The 14115-nt window shown below is 42.8% G+C and overlaps 1 pseudogene; it reads left to right on the top strand.

The window, feature by feature from the left end:
- The first annotated feature begins 3440 nt into the window (after positions 1 to 3440).
- LOC121461463 lies at positions 3441 to 4931 on the top strand (annotated as a pseudogene).
- The last annotated feature ends 9184 nt before the right edge of the window (positions 4932 to 14115 follow it).

Genomic DNA, 14115 nt, shown 5'->3' with positions numbered 1-14115 from the left:
CTCAAACTCACAAAGATCTGCTTTCCAAACGCTGGAGTTAATGGTGTACACCATCTCATCTTTTAATTTAGAAACATTACTGGGCCAGGTGGTGGTGGTGGCGCATGCCTTAAAGACCAGTACTGGGGAGGCAGAGGCAGGTGGCTCTCTGTGAGTCTGAGTCCAGGCTGGTCTATAGAGTGAGTTCCAGGACTGCCAAGGTTACACAGAGAAACCCTCTCTCAATAAACAAAACAAACAAATGAATGAATGAATGGGTAAGTGTGATATAAAAAAAACTAGAAATGGATGATCTGTGTGTGAGTGAAGTGCCCGAGAAATGATTGGTGGTGGAGCTGTGCTGAGGGGAAGCTTCGAGGATCTCACAGCTAAGATGACCCTTGCAGATGCACACTCCCCAAGACGATGCATGCTCTCCCGAGATGCATGCTTTCCCAAGACGCACACATCTAAGCCATCCCTACAGATTTCTGTCTCCTCATTCAACCATCCTTCCTCTGTTCTCTGCACTGCTCAGCAAGCATCCAGCTGTAAGCACTCTCCAGGTGTCACCTGACGGTCATTTTGCCTGACCCCTGCACCAGTCGGATGTCCAGCACTCACAGGGGTTTCCTCACGGAGCCATCTCCTCTGTCTGTCTATCTATCCAACTCTGTGTCAAGGTCTCTCTCTTCGAGTCTTTCAGTCTATCTGCCCCTCAGTCACTTTTCATTGCATGCAGAGGGATTCTGTTCCTGCCCCCGATTGTGCCCTCAACCTCAGGTCTCAGTGATCTTCTAGGTGTCCCTCTGTTGAGCATCTCCTCAAGAAGGAATCTGGAGCAGCTTGTGTGGGGTAGCTTGCCACTACTGCTCCAATCAGCGTGGAAGCATGCATTGCCCACCAGCGTGGGAAGCCTGTGGTTAAACCAAGGGATGTTGGCTCAGTAAATGCTTTTATTGGTCCATGACCTTTGAAGGCATCCTCTGAGTGCACGCTGGCTGCACCTCTGATCCCAATCGAAGGCTGGGTGGCTGCCAGGTTGATTCATCCATGGCCTGGAGGAAGCTGCTCTCTCTCGGCCCTCCTAGCACTGCACCTGAGCCGTTTCTTGTTCCTGCCAGACCTGTCACGTCTTTATTGGCCTCCCTAACGACTTCTGTTGTTGGAAGTCATCCATCACGTTTGCTGCCTGGAACCTAACCATGAATGGGGCTCTGAGACAGGGGAGAACCCTGGGCCCTGCTGGGGTTAGAGTCCACCCTCTTTCCCCTCCCCCACCCTGGCCCTATAGCTTCTGGTTCCATACCCCAATTAAAAATAGATCCTGACTGTGTGATCCTCTTTCTGACATTTTGACTTCTGACCAAGACATTTGTCAGTCCGAGGTCCATCTTCCTCTGTCACAGAAAGCAAATGCCCACTGAGATGCAGGGACGTAATGATGACTTTGTGACCTTAGAGACGAGAAAGACTTGGGTTTGAACCTCAGATGCACCAAACAGCAACAGGCTCTCACTCACTGGTTCATGTCCATGAGCTCCTCCCTCCCCTCCCCTCCCTTCCTCTTCCTCCCTCCTGTCTTCCTTCTTTCCTTTCTCCTTCCTCCCTTCCTTCCTCTCTCCTTGATGTGGGATTCCTTTCTGTATGCTGTGATTAATATTAATGAATAAAGAAACTGCTTTGAACCTATAGCAGGGCAGAACAGAGGTAGGTAGGAAAAACAAAATTAGCCAATAAGAAGCTGAAACTAATAGGCCAAGCAGTAATTTAATTAATACAGTTTCTGTGTGATTATATTGGGTCTGGGAAGCTGAGAACAACAAGCGGCCTCCTACAACAGATTGGCGTTCCAACGTGTGCTAGCTAAATCCACATAAAACCTGAGAGAGCTTGGAAAAGAATTCTAGACTCTAAAAACACAAAGTTTGGCTGTATTTTCAGCTGGTGGTGTGCAGCAGCTCTCTTAAGAGAGGTTTTTCCTGATTCGGCGGTAGCAGAAAAAAAGCCATGCAGTTTTGAAACAGTGGCTTTCTGGGGCGCGCTGCCAGCACAAACTCTGGCTCTTTCAGGAGGCTGGGCATTTAAATGGGGTTTGTGGGCGGGCGGCATGCTGCAAGTTATTTGGTGGCAGCATGGGTCAACTGGTTATCAGAGTTGAGGTGGTGAGGATGGCTCCCACCCGCAGTCTCAGAGGCAGTGAATGGACTTCTGCCATGTTGGACTGGGCAGAGCAAGCAGGAAAGGCCGTATTTGCCCTAGCAATGGTGCCACTTAGGTTCTTAAGAAGTGCTTAGCATAATTTAATATTGCCGGGCGGTGGTGGCGCACGCCTTTAATCCCAGCACTCGGGAGGCAGAGGCAGGTGGATCTCTGTGAGTTCGAGGCCAGCCTGGTCTACAGAGCTAGTTCCAGGATAGGCTCCAAAGCCACAGAGAAACCCTGTCTCGAAAAAACTAAAAAAAAAAAAAAAAAAAAAAAAAAAAAAAGAAGAAGTGCTTAGCATTTTAAGAAGCCATCCTGGGCCAGGTGGTGGTGGTGCACACCTTTAATCCCAGCACTTGGGAGGCAGAGGAAGGCAGATCTTTGTGAGTTTGAGGCCAGCCTGGTCTACAAGAGCTAGTTCCAGGATAGGCTCCAAAGCTACAGAGAAACCTGCCTCAAATAAATAAATAAATAAATACAAAAAACCCCCAAACAAACAAAAAAGAAGATTACAGATATGCAATAAGGACAGATTCAGGCATAAAAGACCTCCAAATGAGACACAGTGTATTTAAAAATGTGCGTAGGCTTGAGAGAGAGAAGTAAAGGAGTAAAGAGACAATAAAAGTAATATAAAAAGAGTACATACAGTCATAGGTTAAAGGGGTAAAGATAATAAAATAAATATTAAACTTGTAGAAAAAGTAATAGAGTAAGAAAAATAAGCCACATAAAGATGGAATATACACAGAGAGTCTGGGTTATGTATATTATTGTGTTTTCTTTGAATTTTTTGACTGTGCAGGAGCTAAGTACAGAGAGACATTTAATTGTATGGGCTACTAAGCTAAACCAACATATCTCTTGTCTTCGAAATTTGGGCTTTAGGATATGTTGCTTTGGAAAAGAGTTTCTTCTTTTATTTCCACAAAAGAAGAGAACCTGTGGATTAATTCCAGGCTAATGTGGCTTGATGGACCAAGAAGCCCCGAAAAGTTGCTGTGAACACCCTCAAAAATACTTTGCCCAACAAAAAGCAGAAAGCATTTTGGAAAAAACTATGCCAATATTCCAAAATATTGTTTATAAATGTTTGTTTACATTTAAAGGGGGTATGCTATAGAGATGTTCATTGGTATGGCTGTTGGTTTATTGATAAAAATTAAAGGTCAATTTTGTTATATGTATATTTCTGCTCTTGATTAAGGTTTTGTGTTTGTGCAGCTTATTTAAAAATGTATAATTAAGGTCTCACAATGGAGGTAAAACCACCGCCTGGTCACCCCCAGCCTCACTCTGGTTATTGCTGCTGCCGCCAGGAGGAAAAGGGTCATGATCCAAAGAAACAAGAGCAGTTGAGGAAACTGTTTATTGGTGGTCTGAGCTTTGAAACCACAGATGATAGCTTAAGAGAACATTTTGAGAAATGGGGCACACTTACAGACTGTGTGGTAATGAGAGATCCCCAAGCAAAACGTTCCAGGGGTCTTGGTTTCGTGACCTACTCTTGTGTTGAAGAGGAGGATGCTGCAATGTGTGCTTAGCCACACAAGGTTGATGGGCGGGTGATGGAACCAAAGAGAGCCATTTCCAGAGAGGATTCTGTAAAGCCTGGTCCCATTTAACGGTGAAGAAAATCTTCGTTGGCGGTGTTAAAGAGGATACAGAAAAGTATAACCTGAGAGACTACTTTGAAAAGTATGGCAAGAATGAAGCCATAGAAGTTGTGGAAGCCAGGCAGAATGGGAAAAAGAAAGAATTTGCTTTTATAACTTTTGATAATCATGACACAGTTGGTAAAATTGTTGTTCAGAAAACCACACTAGGCCAGGCGGTGGTGGCGCACGCCTTTAATCCCAGCACTCGGGAGGCAGAGGCAGGCGGATCTCTGTGAGTTCGAGACCAGCCTGGTCTACAAGAGCTAGTTCCAGGACAGGCTCCAAAACCACAGAGAAACCCTGTCTCGAAAAACCAAAAAAAAAAAAAAAGAAAAAAAAGAAAACCACACTATTAGCTGGGTGGGGTGGCGCATGCCTTTAATCCCAGCACTCGGGAGGCAGAGAGGCAAGCGGATCTCTGGGAGTTCGAGGCCAGTCTGGTTTACAAGAACTAGTTCCGGGACAGGCACCAAAGCTACAGAGAAACCCTGTCTCAAAAAACAAACAACAAAAAGAAGAAAACCACACTATTAATGGGCATAATTGTGAAGTGAAAAAGGCCCTTTCTAAACAAGAGATGCAGTCTGTTGGATCACAGAGGTGGATCTAGCAATTTTTTGGGTCATGGAGGGAACTTTGGAGGTGGTGGAGGTAATTTTGATTGTGGTAGAAACTTTGGTGGAAGAGTAGGCTATGGTGGTGGAGGTGGTGGCAGCAGAGGTAGTTATGGAGGTGGTGATGGTGGGTATAATGGATTCGGAGGTGATGGTGGCAACTGTGGTGGTGGTCCTGGTTATATCAGCAAAGGAGGCTATGGTGGTGGTGGACCAGGCTGTGGAAACCAAGGTGGTGGATATGGTGGAGGAGGAGGAGGAGGATATGACGGTTACAATGAAGGAGGAAATTTTGCTGGAGGTAACTATGGTGGTGGGAACTATAATGACTCTGGAAATTATAGTGGACAACAGCAATCAAATTATGGACCCATGAAAGGGGGGCAGTTTTGGTGGAAGAAGCTCAGGCAGTCCCTATGGTGGTGGCTATGGATCAGGTGGTGGAAGTGGTGGATGTGGTAGCAGACAGTTTTAAAAAAAAAAAAAACAGCCGGGCGGTGGTGGCGCACGCCTTTAATCCCAGCACTCGGGAGGCAGAGGCAGGTGGATCTCTGTGAGTTCGAGGCCAGCCTGGTCTACAAGAGCTAGTTCCAGGACAGGAACCAAAAGCGACGGAGAAACCCTGTCTCGAAAAATAAAAAAAAAAAAAAAAAAACAGAAAAAGTGCTACAGTTCTTAGCAGGAGAGAGAGCGGGGAGTTGCCAGGAATCTGCAGGTTACTTTGAGACAGTCGTCCTAAATGCATTAGAGGAATTGTAGAAATCTGCCACAGAAGGAGCGATGATCTACAGTCAGAAAAGTTACCGCAGCTTAAACAGGAGGCCCCTCTAGTCCAGGACAGCCACAGCCACCATCTGCAGAAGGTGCAGCTACTGATTAATGTGATGCAGACAATTAGATGTGCATACCTGAGGACTTGCATCTGTTGCAGCTTTGTCTTTTTCTTTTCGTTACATCAGGTATATTGCCCTGTAAATTGTGGTAGTGGTACCAGGAATAAAAAATTAAGAAATTTTTAACGTTTCGATATTTGTGTAGTTCAGTTTTTCTACATTTTAGTACAGAAACTTTAACGAAAATACAGTTTTGAAGGTGTTTCCTTGTGAGTTAACAAGTAAAGAAGATCATTGCTAATTACTATTTTGTATGAATTTTGCTAAAGTTAACTGTAAAGAAACACCCACTGACTAGCAATTTCAGGGGAATCTATTCTCCCCATTTCCAAAGCCATGATGAACATGTTGACCACGATGACATGTGGAGAGAATAGATATTTGTATGTTTGCAATGTGTGTTTTAGATCATTAGGACTGGGCAATAAAAATAGCATATTTGTGATTCAATCGCATTAAGATTACTTTCAAATGCAAAAGATCTCAAAAGTTCCTATTTGGTTCTGTGCATTTTCTCTCAAAATGTAATGGTTTTAGTATGTTAGATTTATTAAGTCCTAGCCGTGCTAAGAACATCTCCATTCCTCGTTTACCTTGATCATATTGAAAACTGCTGCCCACAGTTTGGGGTATAAAGTGTTTATACTGCCCTCTACTAAAGGGTGGTGAATGGACTTCATCTCCCAGTTCAACAGTTCTAATACAGGATCACTAAGTCTGCTGTGTCTGAGCAAACTGCTGGGTACCTGGTTTCTCCTGCTTTTCAAGTTTTGAACCCCAAAGCACACGGATCTAGTCACTCTCCTTGGTTTACTTTCTACCACACACAATTTTTCAGAACCGAGGAATAAAAATCTCTTGTTTGAACCCCTAACTGGCATGCTTTCCTGTTCATACCCTATACATGTTGCTGGGTAATGAAGCCAAGGACAGTTAAGGCATCCTTGTCCAAAACAAAGCAGCAGAAAATGTAGCACAGTTGCTTAGTGTGAGCCACCTTACTTCCCAAAGATCTTGAGTTCAAATCTGGAGAGTCCTGAATGCTTAAATCCCCAAAGAGCACATGGTTATTCTTTGTATATATTTCATCCCAAAACATGTTAGTGTTTGTTCAGAGACCCTGGCTGAGAAGAGTTCTAGATACTAAGGTTGTTTGGAAAATGTCTACTGTTGCGCCAGCTAGTGCTTAACTTCATCCAAGCCCTGAGTAAGTGCTCTGCTGCTGTCTTTGGCAGTTGAACGTGGAATTCAAAATTTTACTTGGTTTTTGAAGTACAAGCAAAACAAGCAATAAAAAGGGGAATGGGGCGGGCTGGTGTTCAGATACGCTCTCTGTGCTCTAATTCTGCGCCTCTGTGTATTATTAATATCTGGATGCATGCAATGCTAGCACGGAGCTTTGGTCTTCACAAATCCTGCAGTTTTTCCAGAAAACACTCACAAACCAATAGATGTAGCAGACAACATTCCAGTTGTTAATGGGCCTATGTGAATAAGTCGTGGAGAAAATAGGCTCATGTTAGAAAATGGTTACATCTTTCATAACAAAGTGTGGTTATATAAATGGGCACTGTCGTCAATGTTCAGAGTTTAAACCTGGGTACCTGGTCAAAATGCTTAGGAAATATTAAAACTGAGCTAAATTGTCTCGAGTCCTTTTATTCGTATAACGAAGATGGAAAGGATCGGGGAGCCACCTCACATTTCCTGGTTTTGTTTGTGAAATTGTTGACGCAACCTTGGCAGTATCCTTTAATGTCACAAGGTCGATTGTATTGTTAACCAACTTTTTATATTCCGGAACAAGTATAGTAGTGAAACATTTTAAGTAAGTTGATGTTTACAACCTGTAATCAGGTACAATCTGAGTGTGACCCGTTTATAAGTTGTGCAAGGTTAGCCTTTGTGAACAGTGTGGAAAAGTAAGCCACGAGAGCGACGTAACCAGCTTTACAGGACTTAAGTTGTGCTTTTTAAGCACTGGATCAAGGGAAACCCACTAAGACAGGACTTCAGCAGCCTTTGTGTTTGGACAAGTCAGCATAAGTAAAGAATGAGAAGGCAGCAGCAAGAACTTCAGCTACAGAGAAGTGAGGCATGAGATACTCTGGTGGTAGTGAGCAGCTTTCCAAAAGCTGCTTAAATCTGCTTATTGCAGCTGAAATGTCGAAGAAAGTAGCAGGAAGTAACCGCAAGGAGCAGATCCTTTTGGAACATCAATGAGATAGTTGCCACAGTCACTAGGTCTAGCATTTAGACCTGCACGGAAGGACAATAAGCATTAGGTAAGGCTTGAATTTGAATTCTTTCACTAATTAAAGAGTTCATTTTTGGCCAGGTAGTGGTGGCGCATGCCTTTAATCCCAGCACTCGGGAGGCAGAGGCAGGTGGATCTCTGTGAGTTCGAGGCCAGCCTGGTCTACAAGAACTAGTTCCAGGACAGGTTCCAAAGCCACAGAGAAACCCTGTCTCAAAAATAAAAAGAGTACATTTTTGTAATATATATATATATTACAAAATATATATATTATTAAGAAATATAGGTTAGGGCTGGAGAGATGGCTCAGAGGTTAAAAGAACTGACTGCTGTTCTGGAGGTCCTGAGTTTAATTCCCAGCAACCATATGATGGCTCACACCCATCTATAATGAGATTTGGTGCCCAGAACACTATATACATAATAAATTTTTTAAAAAGAAGTATAGGTTAGCAGATAGTCATCTATAATAGTCAAGCTTGTAGTCATGTTAGATTTTCTAGATGTACAGAGGTATATTTCAGGTGGATAGGGATTCTTCAAATCTTTCAAAGACCTTCATAATATGTCATTTAAGATGTTTAAGAACTTAAGACTTACTTTTCATTACAGTGAGACACATCTGCTCCTTGCAGTGGCAATCTACTTCAAGAGGAAGATGGGCATCCAAGAGGCTCATTATGGAGTTTGTTAGCCATTTGGGCAAGAAATCGCTCTTGCCTGGACTGCTTGATGTTATGCTGTGTGAGCTGGACATGCAGAGAAATGACTGCTGAACTTGCCTAAAGGTGAGACAGTCCTTTGGGGTTCCTGCTTCATGAAAGAGTCTGCCAGACATTCTGCAGGACACAGAAGAAAGTGACTGACAAATTGCCAATATAGGCAGAACTGTCTTTGAAATTTGCTGCTTCATAGAAAAATCTGCCAAATACTATGGACCTATAGGTTAAAGATGGATGCCCCAATGTTACAGAAGAACTTTGGGTGACAAATTGCCAATATAGGCAGAACTGTCTTTGAAATTTGCTGCTTCATAGAAAAATCTGCCAAATACTATGGACCTATAGGTTAAAGATGGATGCCCCAATGTTACAGAAGAACTTTGGGTGACTGTCCAGGCAGTGAGACGTCTCTGTCAATTCTAGAGTTTTAGAAGTTGCTTACAATGCACCTCCTGTTTATTTAGGTAATATTATATTCTTGTGGAGTCTTTGATGGAGTTGCAGAACATATAATTGTAGTTACAGTTTTCCTTAGTTATGATCAAATATAAAGTAGATATAAATGTTGTAACTGTAATTCTTGCTTGATACCTATTTTGTTATATGCAATTTTACTATGTTAAAAGTTAAAACCTTCCTTTCTATTTAAACAGAAAAGGGGAGGTGATGTGAGAGTCCCCTCTGTGTGCTGTGATTGCCATTAATGAATAGAGAAACTGCTTTGGACCTATAGCAGGGAAGAACAGAGGTAGGTGGGGAAAACTAAACTGAATGCTGGTAGGAAGAAGGCAGAGTCAGAGAGAAGCCATGGAGCCCCACTGGAGACAGATGCTGGAACTTTACCCGGTAAAGCCACAAACTTGTGGTGATACTCATTTTTTTTTTTTTTTTGGTTTTTCGAGACAGGGTTTCTCTGTAGCTTTGGAGCCTGTCCTGGAACTCCCTTTGTAGACCAGGCTGGCCTCGAACTCACAGAGATCCGCCTGCTTCTGCCTCCCTAGTGCTGGGATTAAAGGCGTGCGCCACCACCACCCGGCTGTGATACTCAAATTAATAGAAATGGGTTAAATTAAGATGTAAGAGCTAGCCAATAAGAAGCTAGAACTAATAGCTCAAGCAGTGATTTAATTAATACAGTTTCTGTGTGGTTATTTCGGGTCTGGGAAGCCGAGAACAACAAGCGGTCTCCTACAACACCTCCCTCCTTCTTCCTTCCTTCTTTGAAACAGGGGCCATGTATCCCAAGCTAGTTTCAAACTTGTGTATCCACAAGTGACCATGAATTCCTGACCTTCTTGCCTTTATCTCTGAAGTGCAGGGGTAACAGGCATGCACCCCATGCCTGTCTTGGACCTGATTCTTTTGCCCACAGAAGGTAGAAGGAGGGTATTTTGTTCCTTGGAACTAGACTTACAGGCAGTGCTGAGCCACCATGTGGGTGCTGAGAACTGAGCCTGGATCTTCTGCAAGAGCAGCAAGTGCTCTTAATCCACAAGTCATCTCTCCAACCTTCATTGAACATGATTCTTGACTGAGACATCTGTAATAAATCTTCCATAAGGATTAAGTAAAAAATACTACGAGCAAATTTTTGAAATGTCATAGACTGTGCCAGGCAGTTTTTCTACCTTTTCTACAGGCAGCAGCGAAGTTAAACCTTATTCTGAGGATTTAGTGGAGAGTCTTTGTCTTATGCACAATATCCTGTCCACACAGCTAACAAACACTCATTGAAACCCCTGTGTATCCCCTGTGTATATGATGGCAGCTAACACTCGCAGAATCTCTGGTGTATTCACAGGCAAGGCACTAAAGGAATCTCACATGAGCCCTGATGCCCATATATTTGAGATCCTGGGTCTCCACCCCCTTCCATGGCTTCTATTAACCTACCCAGAATGGGAATTGTATGGTGAAACCAAGAGCTTCCTAAATCATCAGAGGACTTGACAACTGTAAAATTTTGCAAATGGAGGCCAAAAGAAAAGCCCCACTTTTTTTTTTCCAAGAAAGGCCTAAGCAGTTTTCTCAAGGATGCAGACTGCTCTTTCTTCCCTTTCTTAAGATTTGTTTATTATATAACAATAATTATATAATATATAAATGTAATAAATTTATAAGTATATAATATATTAATATAAAATTATTATATATACAGTGTTCTGCCTTCATATATGCCTGCAGGCAAAAAGAGGACACCAGATCTTATTATGGATGGCTGTGAGCCAGTATGTACTTGCTTGGGAATTGAACTCAGGACCTCTGGAAGAGCAGCTAGTGCTCTTAACCACTAAGCCATCTCCCCAGCCCCACAGCCTAACTTTTCCTACTCTCTTGCTTCCTCCATGTCTGTCTGTCCCTTACTATCTTTTTCTTCCTTCACCAAGCCTAAATTCCTCCTCCTATTTATTCTCCCTGCCCAGAATTCCCACCTACACCTCCTCCCTCTCTATCAGCCATTTAGCATTTTATTAGACCAATCAGGTGCCTTAGGCAGGGTAGGTAAAACAGCAACACATCTTTACATAGTTAAATAAATGCTACACATCTTCAGATAGTTAAACAAATATTCTGCAACAGTCCAATGCATGTGCAGGTGTCCCAGACTTCATTACAACAAACAACATATTTTTCTTATTCCTTATATAATTAAACATTTTACACATTACAGGTGAAAAACAAATTATCTCCAAGGACCCACATACAGTTAAACATTTATCTTTTATATTTCTTATAGTCAGGAGCCATTTGGCCATAACCATTTACGTATGCAGTAATTTTTATAATTGCCAGAAAAACAAGTTACTTGTTTCACTTTTCATATTTTAAAGTCCAATCCAATTATCTTAACTAGCCATCCAATTCTTTGTTTTTTAGTTACCTGAAGTCAATTGTTTAAAGCTTTGTTCTAGCTATGATGCACACTGAAACCTGTGGACATTCTGGAGCTGAAGCCCTCAGGACCTTGCTTATCTGCGATTCATCCATTAGTGCCTGGCATTCTGGTGGGCTGATCTCCTGAAGTCATTGCCACCTGCTGCTCCTCTGACATGGTCACAGGCACAGAAGAGGGCATCAGATCCCTTGGAATTAGAGTTAAAGGCAGGCATGAGCCACCAGATATGAGTGTTGAGAGCTGAACTGGGTCCTCTGAAAAGTAGTAAGTGCCCTTCACCACTGAACTGTCTCTCTAGACCCCATAAATTCAATTTTTACAATTTAAAATATTTGAGGACGAGCGGTGGTGGCGCACACCTTTAATCCCAGCACTCAAGAGGCAGAGAGAGGCCAATATCTGTGAGTTTGAGACCAACCTGGTCTATATATTGATTCAATACAGCCAGATTACTTAGAAACCCTGCCTCAATAAAATAAAGTATTTGATTAAATATTTGAATTTTTAAAGTTAAAAAGTAAATAAATAAATAAATAAAAGAGGAATATTTGACTATTATGTAGGCTTTGGAAACATACAATTCTTAAAGTTCCACGACTTAAATAGCTTATGAGTGTGTGGCTTTTAAAACCAAACAATGGTGGCACACACCTTTAATCCCAGCACTCAGGAGGCAGAGTCAGGCGGATCATTGTGAGTTCAAGGACAGCCTGGTCTATAAGAGCTACTTCCAGGACAGGCTCCAAAGCTATAGAGGAAACCCTGTCTTGAACAACCTAAATAAATATATAAATAAATATATAGATAAATAGATAGATAGATAGATAGATATTTAAAAAAAAATAAAACCTAACAGTTAAGCAGAGTTGCCCCAGGCCTTTCGGAGAGCCCCAAGGCTGCAGCCTGTGTGAGTCATCACCCAGCTGGAGTGGGCTTCCACTGATGCAGTTGGATTTGTGTCTTCCTTACTCCTTTCAGTAACCCCTCACCTGCCAGTAATTCCAATAAACACTTTGTTTCACTCAAACAAACAGAAGTAATTCCCTGGGAGGAATGACAAAGAGGCTAAAGATCTGAGACTGAAATCAAGTCAAAGGGGAGGCTGAGCTCAGTGGGGAGTTGCTGTCCCAATGCTCTGGGCTCCAGAAGGGGAGCCAAGTGGTCAGAGTTCAAGGCCTGAGCTCTGTACCCTGCATTTCCGAAACAACAACAAAACAAAAGTCAAAGAAGAAAGTAAATGACAGCTGACAATTTGTGCCCAAGGGACAATCTGTGGGTCTGGAATAAATGAAAAAAAAAATACGAAAGATTTGTACTGTTGATCAGAGTGGGCCCATTTGTAGTTCTGACTTGGGAGGCTGAGGCAAGAGGATCTTCTGAGCCCAGGAATTCAAGACCAGTTTGGAAGCTGGGCGGTGGTGGCGCACGCCTTTAATCCCAGCACTCGGGAGGCAGAGGCAGGCGGATCTCTGTGAGTTCGAGACCAGCCTGGTCTACAAGAGCTAGTTCCAGGACAGGCTCCAAAACCACAGAGAAACCCTGTCTCAAAAAACCAAAAAAAAAAAAAAAAAAAAAAAAGACCAGTTTGGGCAACGTGGAGAAACTCCATCTTATCAGCAGCATTAAAGATTCACTAAGGATGTCCGAGCTAGACAGAAAGTGGGTTATCACAGACTGCTGGGATCAGGACATAAAGTCAAGCAAAGATGCTCCTTTTCCTGGGCAGTGATGACGCATGTCTTTAATCCCAGCACTTACTTAGAAGGCAGAGGTAAGCGGATTTCTGTGAGTTCAAGGCCAGCCTGGTCTACAGAGCAAGTTCCAGGACAGCTAGGACTGTTACACAGAGAAACCCTGTCTCAAAAAAACAAAACAAAACAAAAAAAGAAAGATGTTCCTTTTGGACTAAGATGCATTACTTAATAAGTGCCAAAAAAAAAAAAAAAAAATAGAGAGCCAGTGTTTTGCAAACCCCATGAAATCATGGGTCTAATTCATGACCATCAGAGGATGATAACCTGTGAAGTGTGAGTCTGGTAAGAGGAGACTCACACGGAATCAAAGAGGAGGAGGAGAAAGAGAGGCAGAGGAAGGGAGAACATAGTTTATGGTCTTTGGATCTCAATTGTGTCTGAGCTTGGTGACAAACACCTGTAATTTCAGTACTCAAAAAGCTGAGGCATAAAGATGGAGTGTTGTCGGCCAACCAGGGCTATATGGTGAGAATCGGTCTAAAAAAAAAATTAAGGTAGATCCTGAAAAGATAGCTCAGGGATTTCCTGCTGTTTTTGCAGAAGACCAGAGTTCGGTTCCCAGCTCTCACATGGCAGCTCACAACTACTTGTAACTCCAGTTCCAGGGGATCCAATGCCCTCCTCTGGCCTCTGCAGACAGCAGGCATGCATGCGGTGTGCAGACATACGCGCATCAAAGTACTTCTACAAAAAACCAAATTAAATATCTCCACAGTTTAGGGTTTCTGTGTTTATGTATTTTATGTAACAGTGTTTGATCTGCACATGTGTCTGCACACCAGAAGAGGGCATCAGATCCCACTAGAGATGGTTGTGGGCCACCATGTGGCTGCTGGAATTTCAACTCAGGACCTCTGGAAGAGCAGAGGAATCAGTGCTTTCAACCACTGAGCCATCTCTCCAGCCCCTATCTAAACAACCTTTAAAAACAAAAAAACAAATAACAGGAGTTGAACACATTGCCTAGGCACGGCAATCCCCCAGGGAGCACCTTTTAGAGAACTGAAAAAGGAAGAAACAAGAGACAGGTGGATTTCTGTGTGTTCAAGGCTAGCCAAGGCTACACAGTAAGACCTTGTCTCAGACCAGCGAAAATAAACAACCAAACAAAAAATTCACAAAAACAGGAATAGAAGG

The sequence above is a fragment of the Microtus oregoni genome, unplaced genomic scaffold (assembly GCF_018167655.1).
Source record: "Microtus oregoni isolate MIOR12 unplaced genomic scaffold, Mior012 000022F_ref0000154, whole genome shotgun sequence".
Classification (NCBI taxonomy): domain Eukaryota; kingdom Metazoa; phylum Chordata; class Mammalia; order Rodentia; family Cricetidae; genus Microtus; species Microtus oregoni.
This window is presented reverse-complemented; position numbering and strand designations above follow the sequence as displayed.